General features: G+C 37.1%; 1 protein-coding gene across 7 annotated transcripts in view; it reads right to left on the reverse strand.

Annotated features, from left to right (window-relative positions):
* NCK1 (NCK adaptor protein 1) overlaps nt 1-9,420 on the reverse strand; it is a 77,781-nt gene extending 68,361 nt beyond the window's left edge. For 2 of the 7 annotated variants that reach the window (XM_081071807.1, XM_081071803.1), the window contains exon 1: nt 9,243-9,420. The gene's annotated coding sequence lies outside the window, so the exon portion shown is untranslated. Of the gene's footprint in view, nt 1-8,809; nt 8,933-9,242 lie in introns of those variants that run through there. The other 5 variants (XM_081071808.1, XM_081071810.1, XM_081071809.1 and 2 more) reach the window with 4 other exon arrangements.

Raw genomic sequence — 9,420 nt, forward strand, 5'->3', positions numbered from 1 at the left:
ATGGGGAAATTTTCCAGAGGCACTTGAAAAAAATCTGTATTCTACAGGTGCTGGGTGAAATGTTCTATTACGTCAATTAGACTCACTTGCTAATTGTGTTGTTCAACTCTTTTCTTTTGACTTTTTTAATGTCTTATTGTTCTACTAGTTAAACAAAGAAGTATGATAAAATATACTATATTTTGCTTATTGATTTGTCTAATTCTCTTTTTAGTTCTGCCAGTTTTTGCCTACCAAGTTGGTAAAAATTAAAATGATAACACAGTTAAGGAACACTATTTATTGATAAACATAATATTGATGTTTTGTTCTGAATAGCAGTTTGGCAACAGCAACACTTAAAACATCTATATCTTTAAATCCAGTTATTTTATATTTAAAATTTTATTCTAAAGCTCTCTATGTGGACCAAATACTGCTTACAAGTTAAACGGATTCACTAATTCTCATTTAAACTTTATAATAATCGTTGAATAAGTATCAGCCCCATATTACATGAGAAAAATAAGGTTTACAGAGGCCTAAGCCTAAACAGTTATGAAGCCTATACTGAAATTTAAGCTGTCTCCAGAATACTTAAATTTATATATACTAACATGCAAGGATGTTTATAAAAGCCAAGTCAGAAAACAATACAACATAGCATGTGATCGTATGTTTTAAAAAGTGAGCATGAATTTGTATATTCATAGAAACAAACCTGGAATATACATATTAAAAGTGGATAAATACTAAAGACAAGATACAATTTAGAGGAATTAATTATTCAAGAAAACTGATAAAAACACTCACATAATTAAGACAAAACATAACTGAGTTTGTCCATAGCCAGGATTTTAAGACATTTTCCTGTAAGAATGTAATTCCTGTTTCTCCCACTCTGGTATGTGGTTCACATTAATACTCACTCTTATTTTATTTCTGACTGCTATCAGGTAGAAAAATACAACCACACATATGTGTGTGTGTGTGTGTGTATACACACATGTATAATGTATATCACTGCCTAGAACAGTTTCTTGCCTAGAGCCAATTTATTTTGCCAGTTATGATTTACCAACTACACAATGAAAATGGCTCATTTAAAATATGACTTGGGCCCATTCTCAATATGACAATTGCCCTTTTCCCCATTTTTCAAAGAACATGCACTTATGTTCCATACTTAGATGACAAGACAAAGAACAATGTACACATACACATATTAGGTGTTCTGTGATTTCTTTCATCAACATTTTGCTTTTCCTGTTACATTTTACATTAAAAATATCTCACAACCTTGATAATCAAGTATATCCTACCAATTCTTAGTCATAACTTCCATGATATGCACTAAATTAAAACAAATAGCTTCAGTAAGTACCAAGATTGTAAAGCTTAAGTGTACGTAAAACTAGTAGTAGGCTAGAAACAGCTTTATTAAAGGAAATCAGAAACTTTATAACAAAGACAGCATAGGGAAACTTTTTCTGTAAAGGGCCAGATAGTAAATATTTTAGGCTTTGTGGGCCACACATGGTCTCTTTCATATATATACGTGTGTGTGTATATATAATATATATGTATATATATATATTACATACATATATATGTGTGTATATATATATCATACAGTCAGACAATTAAGTTTGCAAACTTGTTGCAATGATGTTGCTAACCTTTTTGATATCAGAGGGATTATTCATTATGAATTTATACCAACTGGACAAACAGTTGACCAAGTTTACTATTTGGAAGTGCTGAAAAGGCTGCATGAAAAAGTTAGATGACCTGAACTTTTCGCCAACAATTCGTGGCTACTGCATCACGACAATGCACCAGCTCACACGGCACTGTCTGTGAGGGAGTTTTTAGCCAGTAAACAAAAAACTGTATTGGATCACCCTCCTTACTCACATGATCTGGCCCCCAATGACTTCTTTCTTTACCCGAAGATAAATGAAATATTGAAAAGACATTTTGATGACATTCAGGACATCAAGGGTAACACGACAACAGCTCTGATGACCATTCCAGAAAGAGTTCCAAAATTGCTTTGAAGGGTGGACTAGGAGCTGGCGTCGGTGCATAGCTTCCCAAGGGGAGTACTTCGAAGGTGACCATAGTGATATTCAGCAATGAGGTATGTAGCACTTTTTCTAGGATGAATTCGTGAACTTAACTGTTCAACCTCGTGTGTGTGTATGTGTGTGTGTGTATGTGTTTATAACACTTTAAAAATGTAAAATCAAGTCATTCTTAACCAAGGGCAGTATTTTTTGAGGGGTTCCAATTAAAATAGTGGATTACACACATAAAAGTTTTGTGGCAGTTGTTGTTGTTTTTACAGGAAAGCAAAGAGCAACAGAATTTTGGAAGCTAAAAGACAGATGGACAACTGGTAACTAGCTCACTTAGTGAATTCCGGAAAGGTGAAGTCTAAACCTAACTCCTAACAGGAGTTGAAAAACTCAACTTATACCTTGGAATCCTCAAAAGATTCAGGAACCGGCAGCCCCTGCTATTGCTTAATCTGAGAAAAGAAAGGGTTAAGTAAGGAAGACTGGGTGAGTAGTCTGAGAAGTCCTTACATCCTTAGAAATTTCCTTGCCAAATCTACCTGATGGTGGCTACTCCACTCTGAACTAGGAGTCACCAGATGTAATTAAAGATCTGCATCCCTACCAAAGTGGGGAAATGAGAAATCCAGTCCCTTACACCAAAAACAAACAAAAAACTGGTGGCCAAACCTTCAGCCCTCAAGCAGATTGAGTGTTCCCTTCACGAACCTCACACAGAGGAAACACCTCCCAGACATCAGCGTTTTCTCAAAAGGGGCTCACTTGGACCACCATGCAATGAAGTTCAAAATCTTTAGGTCCCCATCAATTCAGGCCTTCTGTCACAAGATAACACCCAAGGATTCCTGACACCTGAAGTAAGCTTCCAACGTGAAAGTTAGAGGCCAATATAGAAGTCTGCAAAAAGAAAAAAAAGTTTTTCAAAAAAGTAATTTATAGCCTCAGAAATTAGAGAAGATAGCGCTTCCGTAAAACAAGCACAGGATATTCTCTATGAAAACATTTTTTAAGGAAAAAAAAGGAGCTCTTAGGAAATCAAAATCTTGACAGCAATAATGAAATTTTCAACAGAAGGCTTAGGAAATAAAGGACACCTCCCACAGAAATAGAGCAAAAAGATTAGGAGATGAAAAACAGCAGAAAGAATAGAGGACTAGTCTCAGAGATCCAAACAAATAACAGGTTTCAGAGAGATAGAAAGAGAAGGGAGAAGAGGAAACCACTGTTATGGACTGAATGCTGTTGCCCCCCAAATTTATGTTGAAGTCCTAAACCCCAATGTGACTGTATTTGGAGAAAAAGCCTTCAGGAGGTAATTAAGGTTAAATGAAATCATAAGGGTGAGACCCTAATCCAAAAGGACTATGTCCTCATAAAAGGAGGACAAAAAGGCCTTGTAAGGACAGTGGAAAGGTGACTGTCTATAAACCAGAAAAAGATCTCAACAGAAACCAACCCTGAGGCTACCTTGATCCTGAAACTAGCCTTGAGAACTGTGAGAAAATAAATTCTGTTGTTTAAACCACCCAATCTGTGATATTTTGTTGTGGCAGCCTAGAAAACTATTAATAATATAACCATGAATGAAATAAATCAGTGGATCCCAGAACTGATGAACATAATTTTACAGATTTGGAGGGCAGGATGATACCCAGGAAAACACACAAAAACAGATGTATGCCAAGTAACACCCTCATGAAATTTCAGAACATAAGAGATACAAAATTCCAGAAAGGCAAAAAACATTAGAATCAGGAATCAGAATGTCTTCAGAATTCTCAAAAGATCAGAAGCTAGAAAACAATGGAGAGACGCCTTCAGAATTCTGAAGGGAAATGATTTCCAACCTACAATTCATTACTTAACCAAATCAGGAAGTAGGAAGACAAAAAAAAGGTTTTCATTAATGCAAGATCTCAACCTTTCACAGGAATTTACTGTAGGATATACTCCATCAAAAGGAGGAGTCAAACCAAAAAAAAGAACCACATGATTTTCAGGGAGTAGATTTAACAGAAGAAAAAGGCAAAGGGAGTCACCAGTTTTATGGCAAAAGGAGAAATCCCAAAAACTACTATGGACCAGCCAGAAAGCTGGTTTGAGGCGGTTCAAAAACTGATAAATAAGGACACAGCAATTCTACTCCCAGGTATATATACCCAAAAGAAATGAGTGTCTATATCTACTAAAAGAATTCCAAGTAAATGTATCAGCTTTGTTCATAATAGCTGGAAAAAAAAAACTTAAAAAAAAGGAAACACCTGGAAACAAATCAAATATCCATTAATAATTTTTTTTTAATTGTACATTTACCCAATGGAGTACTACCATCAGTGAAAAAAAATTGTTGCACCCAACATCATGGGTGAATCTCACAACCACAATGTTAAAACAAGCCATCCACAAAAGAGTATATACTATATGGTTCCCTTTACATGAAGTTCAAGAACAGGCAAAAACCTTGGTGATGTAAGTCAGAACAGTGATTACTTTTGGGGATAGGAGATACCGATTGAGAAGAAGCATGAGAGAGCCTTCCAGAACATGAGTAATATTCTATACTTTGATCTGGGTGATGGGTATATGATGTCTACAAATATAAAAATTTATTGAGGTACACACATTGAAATTTGTACACTTTGCAATTGAAAAAAATTTAACAATACTTTCTCTAGCAACTTTTTAAAGAAATTAATGAGATTTTCAGTTAGCTTCCACAAGAGGAATTAACCAAAAGGAGAAAACTTTTAAGGTCTTATACACAAAGTTCTTTCAGTTACTCATAATGGGGGGGAAAAACATCTGGAAATAACAATAAACGAGTGCCATGCAAACTCTGGACTTCTCTGGTGTGAGAGATAAATTATTATTTGGCATCTTTCTGTTACTGGCAGTCAAATTTAATACTAATTACCCTAAGGAAGCCATCTGCCTTAGGAAGAGCATGTTCACTGGTTCCAAAGCAAAAAAGACCTTTACTATTCACGGTCCAAAGAGCAGCCTAAAAGAAAGGGAAAATAGCAAGAGATGAAACTAGAAGTAGGCAAAAGATAAATCATGGAAGGCCTTATAGGCCTTTTAAAGAACATAAAGAAATGGAAATAAAAAATAAATAAATAAAAACTTCCCAGGGCAGCAGAATTATGGAGGGTGGAAGTGGAAGGAAAGGGATTGTATGTAAAGTATTCTAAATGTTTCTAAAAATGAAAAATTTTAGTGCCTGTACGTGATCGAGCATTTCCAAGGAAAAATTTCCAATGCCTTGTTTTAATAGCACATTTTTGTAATATAGCTGGAATACTTAAAAAGTGCAGGCACATTAAGTTCTTTGCTGTATCTATTATTTGAGTTGATCTAAATGCAACATGATTTGGAAGTATGTACTGAAATTTTGGGGAGGCTGATTCTTTGAAAAGAAACAAACAAAAAAAACCCATCCTTTCTAGCTACATTCATTTTTTAAAAAAGATTTCCCCAAGCCATATTCTACTGTTTTTATTCAATTGCTCTGTTTGAACAAAAGCAGAAAATCATTCAAACCATATTTACATCCAATTCAGTATCCTTAAGTACAATTTTAGGAATAAAGAACAAGAGATTCAGTGTTTCAACAATTTATTTTAGCAGATAAGTTATTTAAACGAATAAAAACGCCATTATAAACAACGAAAAATTAAAAGAAAAATAGCCTGCTTCAGACGAAAAGAGTAAAGCATTTCTTCCAGAGATATTTTACTTTAGTTTTCTGTGCTACCTGTCTTCCACCATTCAACTCTTGCTATATAAATGTAAGGAAAATACCAAGGCAATCCTAGCTGCTACTATTAACAGAACTTTAGAGTTAAGAGGTAAAAAATTGTGAAGAACAAATATATTTTTTAAAAAGTTCTCTAACTCCCCAAATAGAACAAATGATTTTCAGAATGTTTTGCTCAATAACCAGATTGCTCAATAATCTGGTTCTTGACAGATGAACAAAATGACAAAGTAGCAAAATGTAAAACTGTTACTGTTCTAACTTTAAAAAGAGAAAAAGAACATTTAGCTAGATCATTCAATTTAGTTACCTGATAAGCCCTCAGGGGTTTCCTCCAAACCATTATATTGTTTCCATCTACTTTCAAGGCCCCCAAAGATTCAGTCTCTTTATCAAGAAACTGAAACAAACTAAACTCCAGCAGTAAAACTTGTAAGAGATTCATTTACTTTTTAGTGGGTCATAGGAAACAACTATAGAGATATTTTTGTTAATGCTTTGATACAAAAGGCTGTACACAGACTTTTAAATCACTGTTTCAATAGTTTAAATAATGCAGGTCATGAAGGTTCCTCTGTCCCCATAAAAATGTTCTGAATTTATGAAAAGGCTCAAGTACACAAAATGCAAAGTAATGTGAAGCAAACAACACAAAACAACATTGCAAGAGAGAAATAATACAGTTTCATAAAAGACACACAGGAAATTTCTAAAAATATACAGAACTTGAATTAGGAAATAATATAGGAAATCAAGGGTTGAGTCTTAACTCTGCCACCATCACAAGATGTGTGAATTTCAGTGCACTTATTCTGTATGCATTGCATTTTCCTTATCTATAAAATGGAAAGGTAGATTCCAACTTTCCCACAATATTGTTCCATGATATTATGATACATGCCCATATCAGATTAAAACCCAATGATAAAATAAAGGCTATGGGTTCAAAGAAAAACACAGAGAACAGAAAGATCTGGAAGGCTGCAATGAAGGACCAAAACTGAAACTTCACCAAAATCTGACTTCATTTGCTACTTGGGTTCTTTAGCGAGATAAATTTCTTTTAAAGAATAGGTAGACTACACATAGACATTCAACGTCTTAACAGATATAAAGGTAGAAAAATACAAAGTCTAAATGAGAACGAGATTGGTTTGGTTAGGGTGGACAGCTCCTATAGAGAAATAGAGGTGTCATTAGAAAAACTAGGGTTTGAAAGCACATTGTTAGAAGGCTAGGAATTCTGAACTATACAGGTAACTGGGAACTATTGCTGGTTTAACAGTGAGTGATATGTTCAAAGCATTATTTTAAGATTAGGCAGAAGGCGGGACGTACTGAGTAGGAAGAAAAGGCAGATTGAAAACCTAGTTAAAAGCTAGTGGAAATGAACAGACACCTGAAAGAAATTTTTAAAAATGGCTTGACAAAAACTGGCCAACATTATGTGGATTGAGGGAGTCAAAGATAAAACCAAGGTTTGTATCATCAAAACAGCATATGTTTTGAAATCAGTTTTGAAGAAAGGACTATAAATTCTATCTTTGAAATAGTTTAAAATGAGGATCATCCAGATAGAATTGTTGCCTTAATTAAATAATCTTCAGATGTCACTTTTGGCCCTGTTAGTTGTCTTCCTAAAACAAGCATAACAAAGTATTTATGAAGAATTTGTTAAATGCTTAGTGATTTCAAGAGTTTGCTCCAATTTTATGTATCAACTAAATAGTCATTTAGTCTTCATGTGTAGGTAGAAAACATTTGGTAATTTTCTGTATTATAAACGTGAGTAAATTGTAACAGTTACTAAACTATGATTTAAAAAATGGACTACATCTGTATTTATTAAATCAAGTCTTCCTGACAAGTGATTTATAACAATCAAATCTACCTTGAGTTTTGGGAGGAAAGTTCTCAAAGGTCCAAAAGAAATACATCCAGCAGCATAAAGTATCACTCAGTATCTAATAAAACATTCTCTGTATACTTCAAGTTTTATTTACATGGACCTGAAAGCAGTGGTAAAACCTGGACTAAAAGATAACGCTTACAAAAATAAAGCAAATAATTTAAAATTTAATACGCAAATAAGCCCCACTGAGGAGTCTTGAACTCTGCAAATAGTGTTTACAGGTATTATAGCTAATTCCTATGGATCACAATTTTCCCAAAAAAGAAAATTCCAGAACTTGTGATCAAGATGGAATGAAAACTACTACTAGTCAACCAATGCATATTTCTTCAGTTACTGTCAAACTGAATGGGATGCCTATTTTAAAAACTGAATAGTATAATTACCAAACAAACCAAACCTTCTTAAATTATTTCCCCATTTACTTTGTGACCTCTCTGAAAATTGAGACTGTAGGTACAAGTGCTTTCCAGGTACTTAATAAATTGCATGATTGGTTTTCACATATCTACCAAAGTAAGATTTTAAAAAGGAATACATCCTTTTTAAAAAGATTTTAAAAAGGTAACACAGCCTTTTTAACCGGACATTGAACTTCTTTGCTCATCACCCAAGACGGAGTTTAAAAATTCTCTTTAACTTCATCCTTTCCTAACTCGTAAGGTTTCTTACCAAATCTAACGGGCAGAATTATTTTCAGATGACCAGTTCATCAGTTCGACAATAACTGAGCGTCCATAATGTTATGGTTCTCAACCCTGAACAAAATTCAGCTTCTCGAGCTCCTATTGGCAAATTTAGCTTCATGGAAACACGTAAGAAAGGTTACAAAATCAACCTATCGAGGTAATTTTTTTCCCCGGATATATTACAACTCCAAAGCTCACAGCCCAAGCAACTCACGTACGAAACTATTAAAATAATCCAGATTTCCCAAGAACCAGGGAAACGGCTGGGTGGGGGAGGGGCAGAGGGCGCATCCTGTGGATGTCCACCCTCCGCACAGGGCACGGGTCCCTCCCTCCCCTCCTCTATGGCTGCAGGTGAGCGCGCCCCTTCCTTCCCCTACCGCGTTCATACCTTCCTGCCCTTGCATTACGCCGTTAACAGGCAAGATGACTTTTGGGGAGGAAAGGAAACAGAGAAGCGCGCACGCTGTACACTCCACCTCCCAACCTCGCAGGGGCCGCCAGCTAGGGGGCTCACCCAGACCTGGCGCTCGGGGGTCGGACCAGGGAGACGCGGGGCCGCGCCCCCCAGGGCAGTGGCCGGAGGGTGCGCCAAGCCACAGTGCAAACGCCCAGGTCGGGCCGAGCGGCCTCCCCGCCCCCTCAGGCTCCGCTCCTGGCCCGCAGACGGCGCCCCCCGGGCCAACTTCGCCGGGGAAGAGGAAGCGACGCAGCTAATAACAGGTTATGTGAACGCAAGGGGCAAGGAAAGGGTCTCTGTGCGTCTGCCTGCCGGCAGAGCCGTCTCTCCTTCCCTCTGCCGAGCCCCGGCGGCCCCAGCTCACCTGAGGAGGGCACCCGGACGCCGCCGCGGCCGCCGCGATGGCCGTTACGGCACGAGGCCTCCGCTCCGCCGCCGCGTAGCTCTCGGCAGAGGGGCGGGGCGCGCGAGGCAGGCGGGCGGGGCTGCAGCGCCGACTGGTCGCGAGGCCGCGGTCGGATCTGCGCGGGCAGGAAGTCCCC

The sequence above is a fragment of the Rhinolophus hipposideros genome, assembly GCF_964194185.1.
Source record: "Rhinolophus hipposideros genome assembly, chromosome: 14".
NCBI classification, from domain to species: domain Eukaryota; kingdom Metazoa; phylum Chordata; class Mammalia; order Chiroptera; family Rhinolophidae; genus Rhinolophus; species Rhinolophus hipposideros.